The sequence below is a fragment of the Colletes latitarsis genome, chromosome 1 (genome assembly GCF_051014445.1).
Source record: "Colletes latitarsis isolate SP2378_abdomen chromosome 1, iyColLati1, whole genome shotgun sequence".
In the NCBI taxonomy this organism is placed as follows: domain Eukaryota; kingdom Metazoa; phylum Arthropoda; class Insecta; order Hymenoptera; family Colletidae; genus Colletes; species Colletes latitarsis.
The window spans coordinates 43,783,337-43,803,721 of record NC_135134.1 but is presented as its reverse complement, the minus strand read 5'-3'; the positions used below and the strand labels follow the sequence as shown (position 1 = coordinate 43,803,721).

Genomic DNA, 20,385 nt, shown 5'->3' with positions numbered 1-20,385 from the left:
TTAATTGCTACAAAGAAAATACAAAACATATTGAACGTAGTATTTATTAGAACAATATTTTAAACGATAGGCGTAATGTTTGATACGATCAATAATGTGACCTAACATGAAATAATTTTTACCGTGTTTATATCAATAAATATAAAAATTAACAAAATTATCGACACGCCGAATCACGATTTGAGTTACGATGGGAAACGGGAGGTTAACTTGTTAAAGGTTTAAAATTATATTATTGTAGATAACGGCCCCCGTCAAACGGGGAAGCGGAAGAAGACGATCCTTCGGCATGCATACACGCCAGCGAGTCGATGCAAAATTAATGTCGGGCATAAATTCGCGAGGCGTCTTTATAAATCAAAACTGCGATCGCGCTAAGAATCCGCACGGCGCTGTGCGCGTTTTCCCGCGTTGCGGCTGCCACGCACGCGGAATAAACAACGAGATAAACATTACGTGGTTGCCGCAGTCGGGGCTTCATCTGTTATTAATGCCCACCCCGTATACCTACGTGGCATGCAGAGAAAGACGAGAGCGCGAATCTACGTGCGCGCGTCGTGCCAAGAATTTATGAGGATCGGCTGGATTTACTGGTTTCGAAAACCGCCGTGGAAGAATTCGGATTAACTTTAATTCGACGATATTTTATTGTCGCGGCCTGTTATTGCGTTCCCAACCCTTCGAACGACGATCAATTTCTTCCCTTCGATATAATAACTGATTCTAGGGTTCGCCGATAAGAGTGACAGAACTTTAAATTTTCAGAATATTTCTTATTTGTTGCACAGTCGCGATGCGTTGAAATTGTTTTATTTATTATCAAAATTCTCTGTTCAATTCGAAAAACATTTCGTCATTTAGTGGATAAATTTGAAAAAGACTTATATCTTCCTTACAAAATTCAATTAACTTAGGAATTGAAGCCATCGTATGCACCGTGAGTTTGTTGATCGTACTACGATCCTGATTTTGCCAAAAAAGATGATGTTTACTTTTGGATAGATGGCTTTGTCAATAGTCAAAATTGTCAAATTTGAGGGCCAATAATCGAGTAACCTTGGTACCCATATAAAGTCACTCTGCGTTATGATTTTGTTCCTGGTGGAGTCATCGGCCCTTCTTTTTTTCAAAATGAAGGGGTAATTGCAATGATTAATGATAAGCATTATCGTCCGATAATTTCACCTTTTTTTTTGCGTGAATTATGTGGTTTCGATTTGTCTGAGATTTAGTTTTAACAAGATGGTACCAGATGCCACACTTCCGCCGAAACTATCACTTTATTGACATCGAAGTTCGATGATAAGATTATTTCGAGAAATGCAGCTGTCAACTGGCCACCAAGATCTTACGACTTGACGCCATCAGACTTTTTCTTATTGGGTAATGTTAAGTCTCTCGCTTGTTCCAACAAACCACGATCTGTTGACGATTTCAAAGCAAACATCATTCGTGTTATTGGTAAGATACAATCTGATTTATGCGTCAGTCATCGAAAATTGTGTTTATTATATACACTCCAACAAATGATACTGTACTGCATGTATAATATCATTGAATGGACATCAAAATAAAATAACGAGCACTAGATTATTTTTTGTGGTTTTCTAATACTTCTACTAGAAAACCCCGTACATGAAAAAAATTTTACTTTTTATAAGCATTTGAATCATTAAAATCCTCCAATCCGTTCAGAAGTTATGACGTTTTAAAGATACACATACAATTTCAGGGAAGCATTTATTGTCCTCAGGTTAGATTTTCGGTAAGGAATTTTTTTCTCGAAAGTGTGTAGGATTTCGAGGGTATGTGTGTTGACCAAAAATGATTGTAACGAACCCTTGCAACTAAAAATAATTTTTCCAGAACGATTCGAAAGTTTTCAATTTTGTCAAAAAATTTATCCACCTACTCGTATTTTTTTTTCAAAAATGCGTAGGATTTCGGGGATATGTCTATTCACCAAAAATGATTGCAATCGACTCCCGCTACTGAAAATAATTTTTCCAGAATGATGTGAAATTTTTTAATTTAATCTTTTGATAACATTTTAACGAAGCCTCAATCAACAAATTAATATTCTTGATTTTCGTCTTATTTTAGCCTCTAGAATCTCCCATTAAAATTTTTCTCAAGCATGGCCGAACACCCTGTATCTATTTAAAATATTTTCCTTTTCATTATCTCTATCTGGCGACTAATACTCGTCTTTAGATAATGGACTCTTATTCAAATTTAAAGTTCGCGTTTGAATCTTTTTTTAAAAACCAAAATAATTTTTTGGTCAACCCGATGCGTAACAAATGTTTTCTCGCGTTCCATTCGAATTGCAGGACGCCCGTTCCGAGTGTCGAGCGTCCCACTTTGGAAGAACCCGCTAGTGTTAATTATTTCGTATAATTCACCTGCCGGCTTTGAGAAGAATAGCTCCGTCGAGCGGTTCCGCTTATCAAAGTGGCGAGAGCAGAAAGTCCAGCTGGCCGATAACTGGCCGGGAAAAGGCCACTATAGAAGGAGTATATCATATTACGGTGGACGGATATAGCCGTGCGTGGACGATAGGGCGAGTGTCCGACTACGACACGATCGGCCGAGATAACTATGAATCCTAACAGTTTCGGCTTGCTCGTGACATGTTTGCCGAAGCGTGCAACGCCGAGTCTGCAATATCATGCATCAAAGGACAAGCGAAACCATGGTCCATCGTGTCATCCTCAGGGCCGGTGCAAGCCAGCTAGACCATTATGACGTAGTGTTGAGCACCGGGCCGGCTTCATGTCACGACTAGTTCGTCTTCCACGTTGGCTCCTGCCGCCGTCACCTCTATTGAACAGTGCTCGATGAAGAATTGCCGCGAACACATGCTCCGCGAGATTCCGAAACCGCCTGGCCACGTTCGACTTACGAAGCAAATGTGTTCGCGCAACCACCGGAGACACCGTCCGCAACGTGTCAGCCAGAGATGGCCAAACTTTTTTAGGTATTAATACAATCTCTTACAAAAAGCTATAAATTCTTCCTTCGAGTCTTGTTTCTATTTTTCTTTGTTGGTTTTAAATTTAAATATAAAAATAAATAAGCGTATTTGAATAATTTTATGCGCGTTTATTGGGGCGAGTTCCATTTCTTGCACATGCAAGAGTTTTTAAATTAATTCCCATGTAAATTCTCAGTACTGTATTTTCAAATTTCTATGGAAATTTTCGCACGTGTTAACCCCTTTCCGTATAATGACGAGTCTGACACAAGTTCTTAATGTCAAGTTTAACAATTATGAGGCTACTCACTCGCCATCGAGTCTCGTATATTGAAATCAACATATTTTTACATTTACGAGGTATTCATGAAACGAATCTATTCTTTTTCGTGGCCATTCCTTGTACAAACAAATTTAAACAATATTAAATAGTATACGTTCGACAAATTATTTAAAATTAAATCGTACGTCAAGGGGTTAAAAATGGAACACGCCCTTGAATGAATTTTTTTAAAACATTGAAATTTGTGCGTCACTTATTCTTTATATCATATTTTCTCTTTCTAGAAGAGTAAATTCGATATATTATGCTGTTCTATATTACAAACACTATGAGCCTAATATCGAAAATAAGAATCTCAGTAAAAATAATAAATATTTCCTAAATCTTTATTATACTTTAACTTTGATTTTACCCAGTCGAAAGAGCATACAAGTCCCTATAAGTCCATAATACGTAAATTTTTATATAAGTTCTACAAATAAACGAAGCATGTGCATAAAATAAGTTTTCCATATCAGGGCAATTGACCCTACTATGAAAAAGAAGCTTCTTTTCTTTTCAATGCCTTATAACATTGAGAAAACTGGAGATACCCGGTTATTACACCGGGTCCTTCGATTTACTTTCCGCATTCGCGAGAACCGGGTAAGAGGAAAAATGTTAAAAAGGCTTGGAAAAGGTCAATAAGAGAGTTTTCGTAGCGAAAGAACGTCGTCGCGCGAGCGTTCTTTCGCGCGGAAGCGGTGGAATATGGGTCGAGAAGGAGGGAAATCGACCACCGGTGGCGAATTACGCGTTACAGCCGGTCGCTGGCCGCCACGATACCATCTACACGGATTTCGGCCGGCATCAATTCGGCATTACAGCTCGCGAAACGCGCGACACAACCTCGAAAACCGCGCGCGGAGCGCGCTGCGTACGGCGATTTTCAGCGCGCAAGACATGACCGCGATTTGGTGGTCAGCCCCACTCGGCGTCGTATATCAGCGGGGACACCATCGAATTAGAATTTCCGAAAATTATTTTCCCTCTACGCGGTGTAGTTATCTCATACCGAGCACAGAGTACATCCAAATTTCTACTTTATTTACTTGTTTGTTCAGTTTGTTACGACTCGAGCCTCTCGATACGATTCTACAAATTTTACGAGCCAGATCTGCTGACCTGAAAATGCCACGTGGCTTTGACAAGAGGAATAAGTGTTGGGAATTCCAACAATTTATATTATAGGACACATCATTTAGTTCAACATTACTTGATTTGGTCATCTGGCGATGTACCTTATTTTACAAAAGGAATTTACATACCCTAAAGCCATTAAGCACATCTAATTAGTTTAAAAAAAAAAACCACGAGGGATGGGCAAAGTTTTGATTTGTTAATAGAATCTTCTATTTGTGAACTCCGTATACAGGCTGTTTGGCCACCCCTGGGAAAAATTGTAATGTGAGATTCTAGAGGCTAAAATAGGACGAAAATCAAGAATACCAATTTGTTGATGGAGGCTTCGTTAAAAAGTTATTAATGTTTAAAGTTCCACCCGTACTGAATTTTTTTCTCGAAAATGGTAAGGAATTCGGGGGTATGTCTATTCACCAAAAATGATTGTAATTGACCCCTGCAATCGAAAATATTTTTTTTAGAACGATTCGAAATTTCTTTTTTTCGCCGAAAAATTTAGGCACCTACCCCCTGTCGATTTTTCTTAAAAATTCCTTTTTCATTTTCAGTAATTTTGTTTGACGATCTACAGAAAAGTTGTCTAATACTTTGTTGTAGGTACCCATGAGCTCTACTTCAGAAAAAAGTTTCATTGAAATATATTCACAATTGTATAAGTTATGGCTGTTTGAAAATTGGACCATTTTTATGGGGTTTTTCTCATTTTGCGAGGTCAAGGACCAACTTTTCGAATATTTTTGCGATTTGTACATATTCTCCATCAAAATACGCGTAGTTTGCTTTTTTAAACATTAAAATCGTCCAATCCGTTCAGAAGTTATGATGTTTTAAAGATTCGCTTGAAATTTTAGAGTGAGATTTCTGGCCTGAAATTATATTTTCGGTAAGGAATTTTTTTCTCGAAAATGGTTAGGAATTCGAGGGTATGTCTATTGACAAAAAATGATTGTTATTGACCCTTGTAATCGAAAATAATTTTTTTAGAATGATTTAAAATTTTTTAATTTAATTTTTTAATTGAGTGAAGAATTATACTTTGTTCGTTAATAAATAGCGTTCTTCGAACCAAATTCATTGAAATAACACTTCATTCGTTATTTGAGGCAAATAGACGAGTGACGGCTCGTCTGTGGATGGTTTATCACAATTCAACAATAATTTATATTCGATATCCTGCACAACTTTTCCAATAGGTTTTTATCAATATATTAACGGATTAAATATTCAATCCATTAGAATGTCTTATGTGTGTTATAATTGATTTAATACTTTAATTAAACATAAAAGAACATCTGAACCCAAGCCTTGATTTCTGGATTTATTTTGTACCTATAATAGCAAAACATCAGCTTCGAGTATTAATCAAAGTCATATATCGACAATATGGTCGAGATTCCATTAAAACGCGAGACATTATACAATTTCTATTTTTTAAAAATTGCCCTCTCTCGCAGCCTGAATTCACAATGAATTTCGAAGCGCGAGATTCACGAAATCAATCGGCAGAAACGGGATTCCGTGAATCGATTATACCGCGCCGACACCGTTCCGCGGATTCGCTGCAGCGACGCGGAAAAAAGGGGAAAAATATCGTCGAATATTACGCGCTGCGAAAATGCCAGACACTTTCAGCGTGGACGATCTCGTAAAAAAAGCGCGTGGAAACGCGAACCGTTGAAAAACAAGAGCCGGCATAAAAAATAAAATGGGCTCGGTGGAACAGAAGTGCGCGATCGTATCTGCATTTCGCGGTTCTGGAAAAAAAACGACCGAAAGAGTTTTCATTTTCCCTGTTTACGTCGGGCTGACGAATGATCAGCGCTACTGACTTATCGTTCGATATTACAGTAATTCCTCTCTTCAAGACATAATTTTAGCATGGAATATAAGAAACCAAATCATGCCCACCGATGCTTATGCTTCTTTATCAAATTAAATCCCCAAGTTATTTGTGCACTACCGTTTAGAAGTTTGGAAGCAGTCATGTCTTTCTATCAAACACGATATTCTTTTGTTATCAAATGGAAAATAACCGTCTGTTAACAAAATTTATTGCATATTTTTTTTAAATTTCATTTCTGAACAATTCTGTATTTTGTAGAATTTTAACGTGTTTTTCAGGGAATAGAATCTTATAGAACCATTCAGGATTGTATCTATATTTTTGTTGTTTTGAAACGTTTTTGGGTTTTCAATCTTTGGGCTAAATGCAGAATATTTTAAGAAATTAATAAATGGAATACCCAAGATTTGGACGAGGCAACAATTTACTAAGGCAAATATAGATTTAAGTCTTTTTGTTACTTTTATTACTTTGATGAAATGTAATCCATAATATATACCAAAGAAGAGTCGGGGTAAATATGACTCTACTGTATCATTTTAAAACATGTTTCCAAAAAAATATTTTATTTTCAACACTATATGTAGGATGTAAAATAAAATATTAAGTATTTACTCGTTAAAATAGTATTTTATGGCTCTGCTTTCTTGTAAGTGCAACTAACCCTTGTTATCGAGTACGAAGGTCTACAAAACAGGCCTCTGCATTGGACGTATCAACGAAACGTCAGAAACGCATGGTTTCACTATGGGTGGGCATCTGAATTTTGAAAATTCGGGTGCAACCGAGAGGCTGCGTTAAAATAGACGATTACACGCTCGATGGGACGTCTTTAATGCGGGCCAGTATTGGGTGACCGGTCGTCTGGACTTTGACCCGGGATTCCTATGTGTTCACCTTGCCTGGACGATTTTTTCCCCTTTTTCGAAAAACGATCGGACGCCCGATCCGCGTGGGTACCTCGCTGGGCCAGCGATCGTGAAACTTAGAGGGATCCTTTTCGTTCCCACTATGCTCGCGCGTAGAGCCCGGGGATTTGATGAAAATTTCGATCGAGTTACCCAGCGAGGACAAGTCGGACAGAGCAAGGCCGAGATTAAGCGAAAAAGTAATTCATGCCCGAATTATCCGGCCGTCGATCGAATTTCTAACGCATCACCACCTGTCGAGATCGCGATTAAACCGAGCCGAATGTAAACGAATGTCAAGAAAAATCCAGGAGGCACGAGGGAAGGGAGGGCGCGAGACACGACAAAGGCCCTGGCTTGTAAAACGGCCAAAGAAATAATGGAACACCTGCGCGCCCTGGAAAGGCTTAATTCGATTATCTTCCTCGACGGATAGCCAGCATTATTTCTTTTTTTTTTCTCCTTATGCCCGCAGATAAATTTTAACAGTTGCTCGGTGTCCGAACAGAGGCCGAAGGTAGCTGACAGGGAGCAGAAAAGAAACGTATCCGTCTTCCAGCTACAAAATGGTAAAAGGATCCGCGCGTGGAAACGGGAAAACAGCTCCACGGGGTTATCGGTTTATCCTCGTGACAACTTTTTCCCCTGTATTTGCGGGACACCCGATACGTGGACTGCCACCGTGTCGGGCCCACGCACCCCGACGAGCCATTTCTATGGGAGAATTCGCGTGTGTGCCGGTGCACGGTGCCACGCGACCCAAAAGGGTGTTCCAGGCTCTCGCAGGTAAGAACCAGAGCGGAGGGGTCAGAGACAGAAGAGGGGGAGAGAAAAAGAAGTTCGCAGCCAGCAGAGAATAGAGAAAGAAACGGGGGAAGGGAAGGTTTGCCACCCTTGGGGCCCTCGACTCCAACGGTAGAGGGGGTTACGCACACCTCTGCAGAGGGAGGAAGAATAGAGGACCAGGAGAAAGAGGAAAAAAATGTGAAAAAGAACTCAGGTAGCCACTGGTGCTCAACCGAACTCACGACTGCCCCCTCGATCCGATCTGTACTTGGGATCGAATGAAACTCAAATGGGATTTTTTTCGCTAGGAAACGTCTTCCAATGTTTTATAACGTGGACCAAAATTAGGCAAATTTTATTTTTCAATGACGAATAAAAATGTCAGATACGCTCGTAAACTAGCTCTTGCTCGTCGGAATAGTGATTTAAAAAACTCGTTAATAGATTCTGATTTATAAATTAATTTATGAATGAAACGTACATAGAAGCTCATTTACGAATCGATCCAAAATTTTTATTCGTTATTCGTGAATAAAATTTGTCCAACTCCTTCACAGACTGATGCAAAATATTCGTGGCGACAGAATATACAGGGTGGATGGAGAATCGTAATACAACTAACTACGGAGTGATTGTATGTAAACAAAAATAAGGAAAAAATATGATGTATAATATTTTCATTCGAGGCTTCGTTTTCGAAAAAATCGGTTTGTAGTATCTCCAACAACGCAATACGATTTATTTATCGTGTATTCTATTACCGGTTGTTTCTGATCATATATTTGACTATTTAACTATAGGAAATAGTTAAATAGTCAAATAGTCCGTTTCGTTTCGTTTGTTGTAAATTATCAAGTTATGGCGAAATATTTTAATTGAGAGTATGTTGACATGTTACTCGTTTTGTGGAGGTAAAGCTGAAAAATAAAAATACGTTACAATCCGTTCAGTCATTTTTAATTCGTCGTGTACAGTTATGTATGCAGCAACGAAGACATTTCCAACAGTACTTGTAAAGCAATAAATTAAAATGAAAGTAATAAATTTTAAATTCAATTTTTTCGGATGAAACAATTGAATACCAAATTTTTCAAGTATTTGAGATAATATTAGAATAAATATTTGATCAGATAATAAATAAAACAAACAATTATTTTATGTTAAATTCAAATAACAAAACATCGCGTGAAAAATTATTTGACTGCTGAAATTAACTAATGCATAGTTATTTCAATAAAATAATATATTATTCTAACGATTACTTTTACAAATAATTTATTTGAATAATGCCCAGACATGGTCTCGGAATAGTCGCGGGAGGGATTCGAACTTTATCACGAGGATGCTTTTCCACCCGTTAGACAGAGGCATCGAGCCGTCTCCAGGGCCAGGGTTTCGAAAGGTTGTTCCAGCAAGGGCACAGTGGAACCAGCGGACTGGGAATAATCGGAAGAGCGTGTGCACTACGCTTTCAGATATAATGTCCCACCTTGTTCGACACTGGCGGGGTTCGTCGGACCCGAAACCGCAGGGCATTATACGTGTATCGGATCCATGAGTCCCACGGAGCTCGACGCGAACGAAGAGATCGAAGTTGTCACGTGACTTCTTACTTCTTCGCTTTTCAAGCAACCATTATGACCAGGGATGGTCACGTACGAATGATTTTATGAGGGAAACACTGTAAAACCCCCGATTTAGCGAACTAATTGAAAAAACAAAGGGAGAAGGCTTGGTGTTTGTTAAATCCAGATATTCGTAAAATAACATCTATACGAAATCAAAAGTCCCTTAAATTCAAACTATACATTGTTAAACACAATACAGTCTGTATTAACATTATTGCAAAAATTAAATCGCTAACACTTTATCATTTTTTATTAGAAAAATTGTGTGTCGAAACGTTTTTTGGAGTTGCAAAATTAGATTTGTAAGTTAACATTTTTAATAGGATAAATATTTAAGATATTTAAAGTATTTTTAAATTTAATTAATGTTATGCCTTAGTTCACGTTTTCAAACGTGAATTGGAGAAATTCGAATAATTTTGTGATCGAGATACAGTAAAACCTCAATTTAGTGGACTAATTAGGGGAGGAGGGGTTCGTTATATGGCGACACTTCCCGTATTCGCCACCATCTCGGGTTTCTATTGTATGTACGCTCCTCAACTGACCATCCAATATCCCGGCGTCTAAGGCAGGGCCTGCTAGGATTGCCTTACTGATGAGTCCACTAGCAGACCCAGGACGAAATGCTCCCCTCTCTTTTCTCTTCTTATTACTCCTTTTTACACACCACTCTTTAAACCGTTAGTATAATAAATCTCTAGAAAGACGAAGAAACTTAACCAGACAATAATAAAAACTCTACAAATCGTATTAGATGAAACCTTCGTAGAATTGCAGGAACAATATGAAAAAGCCACATATCTTAATCGTGAAATAAAAGGTAACAGTATTGCACATAGCACTGCACAAATAGCGAGAATCATTCCATCAAGAATTGTAAAGATCCCAATTAAATTCACTGAAGATCAGGCAAATAGAAATTATCTTCTTGAGTCATGTAGCAAACTTACTAATAGATGAACTAAAACAGATTAATAATGAATACCGCAATATTTGTTATTATATTATATCGTTTTTAAATATTTTCAACATTGGTACGCATGTTGTGATGAGAGAAGTCCCACCAATCGTCAATTGAAATTGATTTTCATTTGTCTTCGTTAATAAACACATTTTACAGAAAAAAGCGAGCATGGGAAATAAAACGTGAGAAAATACAATCTATTAAACAAAACTAATTTTAAATTTAAAATATAAAGAAATTCTAGTCGGGTGTACGAAAGCGAGTACTGTATAAGGGACTTAGAATATAGAATATTTCATCAACAGGACTATTCTTATCGATTCCATAACTCATTAGACAAATGGCTGACGTAGAAATGATTGTCAGTTATAGTTTACATGACTTGACCTCTATACGGTTACAATAGTGGCTACATATTACATAGGTTACATCAGGTGTTCGAAAGTTCTTCTATTCGTCAAACTCTTTCAAATGTTTCCAGTGTGAACAAATAAAAGGAGTACAGAGGTCGTGTAATCAATAGAGATGCGAGAAGAATAACTGACAGTCGTTTGTTTCTGTACCAATGACTCTATCGAAGGAATTGTAGAACTGACAAGAACAATTTTCCTCGCGAACTAACGATCGCTTATAATATTTTTAGTCTAATTCGAATTTTCAAATTTCATCCCGTAGATGGAATTCTGGTACCGCATTTTATATCATTTTAAGGTACACGCACGTAAAAAGACTTCGTTATTACATTTATTATGGATAAATTTTTCAAAATTAAATATTAAATGAAACGCTGACAGTAGATAACGATATGTAAGTAATATGAATATTTTAGAAAGTTAATAATTTCCATAATCCATAATTGAAACTTTTATCCCTGTTTAACGAATAACGGATAATAAACTGATTTCTTTTGTACGTTATTAAAAATTTGTATCTACACAGATGACGATTTTGACCATTTTTGGAACTTGCAACCGACGAGACGCATGGTACCCGAACACCATTGAAATACTCGAGTTTGATAAGTCCGGAACTGTCCAGGCGGCACGTTCTCGACGACCAGAGAGGCTGGCGCGTGAAAGAGAGGAGCAAACATTCCGAAACCGTTACTTTCTGGAACGGAAAGGTAGCAGGCGCATAAAAATTCCCCGGGTGAAAAGAACACCGGGGCCTGCTCTCAAACGGCGTTGTACAGTGGCCAATTTCAACAATCTAGACGGACTAAATAACCCCTATAGATGGGATGTTCACGGATCTTTTACCTATACTTTCGCTGGTTTCGAAATGCACATCAGTTTTATTAGGTTGTTGCAAATGAAAATATCGTCCTTTAACTTCTAGTTTTAACTCCTACTTTACGAACTTATATATTTTACTAATCGTGGTAATTTCCATTGACTTCAACAAACTTTTCCTATAGTTACACAAGCGTACTGTTATGCAGGGTGTTCATTTCATCATTACTTTTGTAAATGGTGGTTATATTGAAAAAACGTACAAAAGAAAAGTTTGTTGTATTTTGTTGTATTACTTGAATTGTTCAAATTGTATGCTACATATTTCTTCTTATTATGTGAAAGTATACATCGAACCAAATTCAACTATTGACTGGTAAACTGCGCTAGCTCCATTTAATGGTTCGAAATATTCGAACTTACATATTTCTTTCATTCCTGACATGGTATAATCTTGAAAATCATAGTGTATCACATAGTTGAATTTGTCTTGACGTACACTTTCATATTTATTATAATGCTAATAATAAAAGACAAGAAAACTTTTCTTTCATTCATTTTTTCAATATACTCACTATTTATGAAAAAAAATGCTGGTTAGTCACGACACGAACACCCTGTATATATATTATGTTTAAAAATAATATTTTTATAAAATTTTGCGCTTGCAATACTTTGAAATGGCGATAGCTATTAGACTATAATCAATCTTTCAATGGTCCAAGTCACTATTATGTCTTGAACCGAAGAATTACAAATATTCTTGCCTAAGCTGTCTTTGCAAACTTTGAAATGTTGACAGAAGTACTATCAGGTATTGGCAAAGTTACTAAGACGTAGTTGAGAAAATAAAATTTGCAAACGGCTACTTAGTGGAGCATGTTTGCAGAGTATTCGCCAAAAACATCGATTTAACTAATGTCTTAAAACATCATTTTAAGAAAGGGACCCATGAACTTCGTACTAATGTTAAAAAGCTTAAATTTCATGATTAACAAGAAGATCGATAACGATGAGTTAAAGAGTGTACCGTGAGTTAAAAAATGAGTAAACTAGATCTGCACTATTCAACAATTTTCAGATATTCACAATCAATTAGGAAAATGAAGAAGATGGATAAACAGGTCCCCTAGGATATATCGAATAAACGCAAGTTCATCGATTTGAGGTATGTTTTTCCCTTCTTGCACGAAACAAAAATAATCCATCTTTGCATCGAATTATAAACTACGACGAATAATGGATCCTGTACGACAATCGACTGAGATCGACATAATGGTTTAATACTCCTGAAGCACCGAGATACATGCCGAATTATTCTCCACCCAAGAAAGGTTTTAGTGGCCATCTGATGGTCTGCAGCTGACATTGTTCATTATTCCTTTCGAAAATCAGGTGAAACCATAAATACGAACAAATATTGTTAAGAAATACGAATTATGCATCAAGTAACCTGTATTAATCGATCAATATGATAGTTCTCCAAAATAGCTATCGGTCCAAGAAATAAATCGGCTCGAGTATGAGTCTTTTGATGTTTTATAAAATATAATTCAACATGTTCACTCGAAAATCTTATACACACATACACATATATTCTACATCCACTCTCTTCACCGGATTCGTCACCAATTGTTTAACACTTACTCAAACATTCGGATCACTTCTTGAAGGAGAAACTATTGGAGGGTGAAACACCAAACAAAAACGCTTCGAGGACTTTATCGCGCCCAGAAAACCAGATTTGTATAACAATATAATAAATGCACTTGTGTCTCCTTGGCAGAAATGCGTGGAATGTCGATGGAATGCGTCGAAAATTTAATTTACAACGACGTATGGAGAAGTTTCAAATTTCTCTACAAAATTGGTTATTTCGTATGTAGTTGATACATTTGGTTGGAATTCGTGGCAGTTGGACAGAAGTCGCATTACAAAATGCTATTAAATGCCGCGAAGAAAAAAAATATTTCCGTACGAAGATCTGTGATTATTTATGGGGAGAAAAAGGCTAAAAACGAACAATGAATTAAATATGTGAGTTACTGACATCGCTCGGGCACGTGAACAAAAGCAGAGGGAAAGAATCAGACGGCAGACGACGATTTAAAGAGGTCAACAGAAGCGTATAAAAAGTTTGGAGATATGTCCTTGTAAAAAAGTCGAAAAAGAACTAGGAAAAAGAGACGGGACAAAGAAAGAAATAATCTCTAGCAGCTTGGATGATTTTATATCTGCAAACAGTGATATTGCTGATGATTGTAGAGAGTATGAGGAAAACTATCGAGACTAAAAAGTCTAAAAGTGTAAGAGTTAACGATAGAACAAAGATAAAAACCTACCATAATAGTTATCTTGCTCTTATAAACATGATAAAATATGCTGTTTTTAGATTATATAAGCTACATAGAAAATAAAAGCAATCGTAATAGAACGATTAATTATATTTTTTATTTAATATTTGAGTGATAGTGAGTTTTACACCTGTAATTATAAATGAAAATAGAGATTTTGAAAGTCGCAGTATTTTAATTTCAAGTAATAATTTTACAAAAATGACAATTTCTCTTCTGAAGAGAACCAAAAAACATGGTTAAAAACGTTTAAATATAACGTGTTTTACGCGACTTAAGCACACATTTGTCTATAATTTAGATTTAATAGCTATAATATTCTGTTTGAAAAAGACCAACAAGCTTAGTAAAAAATGTTTAAATATAATGTGTTCGGCGTGCCTTTGAGACACTATCGTTTGTAATTTAGATGTAAAAATCATGATATGCTTTATCAAGGGGACTAACAAAATTGATCAAAAACATTTACTGGACGTGACTTTAACGCACGACTGCATGTAATTTAGACGTGAAAGATGTAATTTCCTTTATGAAGGGGACCAACAAACTTGGTCAAAAACGTTTGAAAGTAATGTTCGTGATGCACCTTCATTATATACATTGTATTACCTGAATTATAAATCGTAAGATTAACATTTTCATTAGCTTTACATGACTTCCAAGTATATACTGTACAGGAAAAATTCACGATGAACGTCGGGTTCGCGCTGGCCCGGAGAAAGAAGCCACGAGAATCAAGGGAGAAAGGGAGTGGTGGGAAGGGGAGGGTTCAAAGGGGGGAGATCGTCCGTTGCGGCGTTCGGGAGTAAACGGAACAGCGAAGGTGTATTTTGTGGAGGAGACGGTTGGCTGCCACGCGACCATGGGGCCCGGGGTGGGGATGCCATGGTGCCAAGGGGCCACGCGGGACCGAGAGGGCTGCGCGTTCAGCAAAAGGGACTGAGCTCCGAGCGGTGGGTCGTGGCGGGGCAAGGGAAGAGGGGGACGCAACAGCAGCGGCAGCTGTCGCTGTCAGTGCCCCCCTTCGTGTTACCCTAGAAGGGGCCCACCGGAGGACAGTGGCGCAGACCACGGGGGCTCCAGTAGCTCTCAACTTCCACCTCCGAATATCCGATATCGATTCCCCTTTCGTCAATTCCGCGCTTCTCTAACTCCTGATACGAACATTTCGAGCAGAGAAACGAGAACGATCCAGAATGTTCTTGAAATGGATTATCTGTCCTGGGTATCTTTTACCGGTACACGTTTTGCTCTCGTCTCCTTTGGATGGAGTCCAACTCGGTGTTCCGAGCGGAGACTGGCGGTAGATGCGCAAGTGGTTCGCGAAATTTTAGGCGTATCGGGCCTGGGTAACTAACTTTCCGGGCTCTCGATGTTCCGAACGAGAAATTATCCCTGCATTTATCTCGCGACTGCGAAGTTGGACGTATACCTACTTAACATTTTGACGGCCACTGTCACGTGTATGTGATTTCACCAACCAGCCGTTACCTGCTGCTGTTACGTATATGTCATTTCACTATTTCGATTACAATGTTATCATTTATTAAACTTATTTAATTTCCTCGAGATCGAGTCTAATGTTGTATATTCAGTGTGGTATTTCTACATCCGTAGTTCCTTATAATTATATTCTTACATCCACGTGTGATATACTTTGGTCTACAAACGTCTAGAATATACAGTCTAGAAAACTGTCTCATGCTGTTCATTTCAAACACAATCGCGAAATTACAAAATAGTAAGTCTTAAAACAGAATGGTGACAAATGCTTATACTAATAACACAAAAATATTTGTCTAATTTGAAAAATGTTCTTGTCTGTATTCTAGTAACACAAGCATGTTATTTCGTAAACTTAATTGAGTGTAGCTTAAGTTTCACGATAAAAATGGATAAAATTCTTATTTAGATAAAAATTTCGAATAATGAATACAAGATAAATAATTATTTACCCATTACTCGATGAATTAAAATTAAAGAAGAGGAACTCCTGAATGTACTTCAAATGGTAAACAATTTATCAAATGTGTAGGAGACCATTTTAAAGCACAAACATTACAGAAACAAAGGAAGCTATTATATCTTTGAAAACTTTTTTACATGTACTTTGAATTTAATAAATGATTACATGCATCGTTAGAATATTATTTTCGTTTGGTTTATGCGATTTTGCACACTACGAGATGTCGCTTAAATAAAAAAATTTTATATGGTTCAGACTTTAAAACCAACACATAACCCTCGAACTAATTAGTTTTCCTATTTTAAAATTGCATAATTAGTTAAATTTTGAATATCAACATCTGTAGAAATATCGAACAACTTAATAAAGCTTGATGAATAACAATTCTTTTTCACTTTAAGGAGATAGTTATAAATAGGATAAATATTAGCGTTTCATTAGATTATGTGAATTTTTAGAAAAATCACGATCAATAAATAATAATAAGACTTCGCCTAAACTACATTTAAGATAGCACTACTCAATCTATAACACTACAACACTTTTACGAGTCTTTTTTATCTAAAAATCAACTTTCATCGATAAAATAACGTTGAATTTTTTTAATTTCTTGCTTGCTTCATGCAATTTCCACTTAAATCGCTTTTTAAATAACTTTCCCATCGAATTTGCGATAAATGCTAATGGATTTGTACATCTTTTTGCCCTAAAAACTGATGTCTTATCAATACTTGTTTCGGAGCAATACAAAATTCGACTATTTTTTAATATCCTCCTTTGGAAACGTTCTTCTACATAAAATAATCACACGAAATAAAATATGCTTATATGTATAGTACATACATATTTAAGCGTTTACTGAAATACACGGGTACATATATGTACATACGTGTATTCAAGTACACAAATCTCAATACACGTGTATTAAAAATTAGACAAATCCAAAAATATGCATATACAGCGTGTTTCACGAATTTTGTCCATTCAAATATTTTCAAAACTGTTAATTACATCGGAAAATGTTTCAGATAAAAATTAAATGGTTTTGGGGGGTGCATAATCTACTAGAATTATTTCTTTTGTGAAGGTTATTAATGTATTTATTAAAACTGAAATCATATATTTTCAAATAACCATTCGATGTAACTAGTAACTAGAAAAATAACTAGTTTAGAAGATATTTCAACATAAATGTAGGAGCTTTTAAATTATTAAGTTGAAATATTTTTTAAACTAATGGCTTTTCACCATAATTAATACAGTACTTCTTTGTTGGGAATGAAGAATTGAATCGATTAATGCATTAAAAAGTATCGAATGCCATACAAAGTAGAACATTATTTTTGAATAATATTTTAATAATACAGTACACAACGTTTACATTTAAAATCTTTTAAACTAATGGATTTTCGTCATAAGTGACTAAATACTTTTCCACAAGAAATGGTGACCTGCGTTGAATAGTGAATTGAAAAATATTATTGACCTTCACATAAACAAACTATTTGCATCGATTCTCGCGTGAAACATTTTTGCAGTATCGACAACAATTTTGAAGATATTCTACTGGACGGAGACACACACTGTGTATTATTTACATACGTGCAGGTGAAATAAGATGCAAGTAAAATCGAGATCTCTGCTTTCCGTGCAATATAGATGGACCTTGACGCGTTAAGGATGATACGCGAAATTTGGTCAGAGCGGGCGGAATAAAAGCGAACAGGTCGATCGACAACAATTTTTAAGATACTCCACTGGACAGAGACACACTGTGTATTATTTACATACGTGCAGGTGAAATAAGATGCAAGTAAAATCGAGATCTCTGCTTTCCGTGCAATATAGATGGACCTTGACGCGTTAAGGATGATACGCGAAATTTGGTCAGAGCGAGCGGAATAAAAGCGAACAGGTCGAGCGGACGGTGATTCTGCGAACGGTGAAAACTGACGAGAGCAGCGCGTAAAATCGCGTCCAAAAAAGTGGCGAAGGTGAGTGAGTGCGTGCGTGAGCGGGCGCACGCGCCCGTGCGGCCATGCGGCCGTGCGACCGGTGGCACGTGGCATGCACGTGCTCTGGTTTCCCGCGGCCTCACCGCCTCACCGCCTCCTCCCTCCTCCCTGTCCCTTTTGCGCGAACAAGTTAACGCGCGTTTTCATTCACAGGTTCACGGCGAACCCATCGCCGCTGTACGGGAGGACCACCGGCAGCACGGAGGTTCGAGGCAGGAGAGCGAATCTTGTGGATCGCCTCGGGGCTACGTTCAACAGGTGAGAGCCCCGCCGCCATTTTTGCCTCCACGTTTCACCGGCAATCGTTCTCGCGTGGCTCATAAACAGTCAAACTCGACTGTAACGCTTACTTTTTAATGGACTTATGCACGGTAATAACGCTCGAAACGCCGAAGCCATTGATATACAGGCTGTTTCAAAAATATACAGGGTGTTCCGCATTTTTCCGTACACACTTCCAACAGTGTGTGTGAAAATAAGACTAAAGTGTTATATAACAAAAAATTCATACATGCTTTGTTAAGAAGTTGTGACAATAAGATGAAATATATTTTTTTTTACTAAACTTTTTTTTAAAGAGAGCAACTGCTATTTTTAACGTAGAATTATGTGGATAACTTAAACATTTCTTAACCAGAGTTATCTTTAGTTTCTATCATTTATCTTGGATGCTCAAGTATTTTTTAAAATCCTTCATAAAATCTTGAACTATTGTTCAAGTTTATGTTCAGCAATGCTTGCAAAAGACTGATTTTACTTTATTATACATTTTTTTTCTTACTTTAATGTTAATCTCAACCGAGTTTCACGGTTCATAGTTTTGTTATAATTTCTTAACGAAGCATTTATGAATTTTTTGTTATATAACATTTTAGTTTCAATTTTACTTGTAGAACATACTGCTGAAGTGTGTACGGAAAAATGCGAAACACGTCAGAATCAAATACTCTTTTTTTAGTAAATGATACAGTCCTCCTGCGGTAATTATGAAAACTACAACTTGATTTAATTTCAACAAACCAAGGTACTTGACTCGGTTTGTATTTTCAAGTACTTGGACACCTCTATCAAGAATAAGAAACGTAGGAATCTTCAGAATAAGGATAGACTATTCAAGAAATCGTCGCCCACTTGTTCTGACTGTAACACAACAATTACTAGAAAGCACCTACTTCTCCACTGTCCGAAATACAACACAACGCAATCTCTATGAGATCGAACCTATCAAAAGACAAATTCACAAGGGCAAACTAAACAACCTTTCTACGAGAATCCAAATTTCTGTCCAAAATAGTATAAATAGTCCAGTCGCTAATAACCAAGCAGTCGATGTGACTTTAAAACTCAATAAAAAAGAAAAGCGGTCTACGATTTTCTTAAAAATAAAAAAAGAGCCTAAAAATGACACGTCTGGACCGGAATACTTCCTTACGTCTACAAAGACTGGAAGAGGAAGGTACGGCAGGAGCAATTCATCGTCAAATTCGATAACGAACGGCAAAGTTCGATGGTCGAGGTTGACCCAAGAGATTTTCGTGTCCAATTAGAATCGAGACTTTTGCGGAATCCTTTGCGTTTGGGCGGGCCATTGAACGTAGGAAGGTGACGCTGCGCCAGGACAGTGGCACCTGCCAAAAAATCAGAGCCCCCTTTTCGGCCGGCGCCAGGAACCGAATGCACGTTCGTTCGAGCACCGGTGTCGCGTGTACGAGTCTCTATACGCCAGCTGTGTACGTGTATATACATATAGGTGTACACGTGGCCAGACTTCACGAAATCTGGCCAGATGTCTATTCCAAACGTGGTGCAGGTCGGCACAGACCCACCAGCAGCGTACACTTGTACTGCATGAATATGCTTGCACGCGCGTTAGTCCGTCGAACCGGCCAACTTTTCATAGATTCCACGTACTGGTACAGGTGACAATTATTCGTACCGCTTCAGGGTCCAATATCTCGGTTCATCCTGTGCCATTTTCTTTGCGGTACGTTTCTATAGTTGTTGCGCGCAGAAATATCCCTCTTTGCTTACAACAGCTGAATGTAATATTCAGTCTATGTAATCAGAAATTCCTCCAACGTCAAACAAAATTTCAATTATACCGTGAAAACCCTACATAAAGGTCACACTACAATCGAGACGGTTCCAAAATAAATGAAGGACAAGCTGTATTGCCGAAAACTGGTCATGGCCAAAAGCATTAGTATCGATAGACTTGCATCTATCTTTATTGCGGAATGTATT

The 20,385-nt window shown here is 37.4% G+C and overlaps 1 protein-coding gene across 1 annotated transcript in view; it reads right to left on the bottom strand.

The window, feature by feature from the left end:
- LOC143342147 (protein daughterless-like) overlaps positions 1-20,385 on the bottom strand; it is a 252,889-nt gene that overhangs the window by 212,965 nt on the left and 19,539 nt on the right. The window lies entirely within an intron of this gene.